Source organism: Sinocyclocheilus grahami, unplaced genomic scaffold, assembly GCF_001515645.1.
Source record: "Sinocyclocheilus grahami isolate Dianchi unplaced genomic scaffold, SAMN03320097.WGS_v1.1 scaffold254.1, whole genome shotgun sequence".
Taxonomy (NCBI): Eukaryota; Metazoa; Chordata; class Actinopteri; order Cypriniformes; family Cyprinidae; genus Sinocyclocheilus; species Sinocyclocheilus grahami.
Genome location: NW_015505433.1, coordinates 883049 through 885750, shown reverse-complemented (window position 1 = coordinate 885750; position 2702 = coordinate 883049).

Genomic DNA, 2702 nt, shown 5'->3' with positions numbered 1-2702 from the left:
TGACATAGGCTTCTCTATGGAGTTGAAAAAATGTTTAGTTAGAAAAATAGGAAGATTTTGAAATAAATATAGGAACTTAGGCAATACATTAATCTTAATAGTATTAATTCTTCCACTTAAAGAGAGGGGCAACAAATCCCAGCATTTGATTTCCTGTTTCAGACCTTCCATCAAGGGCAGAAAATTAGCTTTATATAGATCCTTATAATTGCGTGTAGCCCAAATTCCCAAATATTTAATCTTTTTTATGGTAACTTTAAAAGGAATCGAATTGAAAGAAATACGAGCAGCAGCTGCATTGATTGGCATTAACTCACTTTTTTGGAGGTTTATTTTGTAGCCGGATATCTTGCTGAATCTTTCCAAAATATTCAATAATTTAGAGAGACCCGGCAAGGGATCTGATAAATACAATAATAAGTCGTCTGCATAAAGCGAAATTTTACACTCCATATCCCCCCTACGAATCCCTTTAATAAAGATGTCTTGCCGTATGGCTATTGCCAGTGGCTCGATTGCAATGGCAAATAAAAGTGGAGACAGCGGGCAACCTTGCCTGGTGCCTCTTTGTAGACTAAATAGGGCAGATCGATTATTGTTGGTGCGGACCGCAGCCATTGGGGAGGAATAGAGGATTTTAACCCATGATATAAAATTAGGACCAAATCCAAATTTACCTAAAGTGCAGAAAAGGTTGTCCCACTCCACCCGATCAAAAGCTTTTTCAGCATCAAGCGATATCAGAATCTCTGGTATGTCGGGTGGGGAGGGACTATAAATGATATTTAAAAGCCTCCTAACATTAAAAAAAGAGTACCGATTCTTTATGAATCCAGTCTGATCTGATGAAATAATGGACCGAACGAACGCCTCAAGACGTCGTGCTAGTAGTTTCGCAAGAATCTTAACATCCGAGTTTAAAAGAGAGATCGGGCGGTAGGAGCTACACTGAGAGGGATTTTTATCTTTCTTCAAAATAAGAGAAATAGTTGCTTCACGCATAGTTGGGGGCAGAGAGTTTAAGGACAAAGATTCTTTAAATACAGTGAGAAGCAGAGGTGCAAGTGTATCTGAAATTTTTTTAAAGAACTCAGATGGGAAGCCATCTGGCCCTGGTGATTTGCCGCATTGCATACTTCTAATTGTGTCTGTGATCTCATCTACCGAAATGTCTTTTTCTAGATCAGAGGCCAGATCTGGAGCCAACCTGGGAATATCCAAACTATGAAAGAATTTGTCTAGGGCAGATTTATCATCAGGTGGTTCTGAAGTGTAAAGGGCAGCGTAATAGCGACGAAAACATGTATTTATCTCCATATGATCTATATGTTTTTGACCATGTTCATCACTAATCTCCAATATATACTGATTAGCAGTCTTCTGACGCAGCTGATGTGCTAAGATTTTTCCAGCCCTCTCCCCATATTCATAAGAAATGTGTCTCGATTTTAGTATAAGGTTTTCTGCTTGACGTGTTGAGAGGAGATCAAACTCCGTCTTAAGCATCAGACGCTGTTTAAGTATCTCATCGGATGGTGAATGAATGTATCTAATATCTAATTTCAAAATATCATCCGTCAGCTGCCTTAGACGTTCGGGAGTGGCCTTCCTTTGCATTGAACCATATGAAATGATCTGTCCCCGCAAATATGCTTTCAATGATTCCCAGATTGTTAGAAAAGACATCCCCGGGGTCTTATTGTGAGATAGAAAGAAATCGATCTCTGATTTAATAAAATTCACAAAAACTTCATCTGAAAGAAGGAGGGGGTTGAACCTCCAGGGGCGGTATCCAGGATTAACGCCTGGAATGCATAGCTTCATTTTCAAGGGGGCATGGTCCGATATGACTATGGCTTGATATTCACAGTCAGAAACCATATGAAGAATTTTATCATCAATAAAAAAATAATCAATTCGTGAAAACGAGTTATGAACTGGGGAAAAGAAGGAATAACCCCTAGAGGCAGGGTTTCTGAACCGCCAAATATCAGTCAAACCATATGTCTGAAGAAAAAGATTAACTGTTTGGGATGACTTGGATTCAGGGCACACTTTAGATGAACTCCGATCTAATTTGGGAGAAAGGACGCAGTTTATATCCCCCCCTAAAATGAGGTGGTGGGTGTCTATATTGGAAATTCGGGAGAAAGTGTGAGTAAAGAAAGTATTATCATCCCAGTTTGGGGCGTAAATATTCATTAAAATAACGGGAAGTCCATACAATCTTCCCATCACAATGATATAGCGCCCCAATGGATCTGGGTCTATATTAGACATTACGAATGGTGTATTCTTACGTATTATGATTGCTGCCCCCCTCGTCTTGGAGCTAAAACTAGAATGAAATGATTGCCCTATCCAACCACCTGTTAGTCTAGTCTGGTCTGCCACCTGGAGATGAGTCTCCTGGAGAAACGCTATGTCAGCCTTCAGATAGTCAAGGTGTAAGAGTACCTTTTTCCGTTTCACAGGATGATTTAAAGATTTAACGTTCCAACTAACAAAGTTGATCATGCGCCCTGCATTTCCCATTGGACTGGTGTTAGCCATAAGGGGACTTACTGAGCGAAACACTGAGAACACAACCCCATAATTCGATAAAATGAAATTTTAAATAAGAAAAACAAAATAAGAAAAAAACTTTAAACAAATTCTGTCTGATAGGACCCCAACCCCCGCCACCTAAATGAACCTGGTGG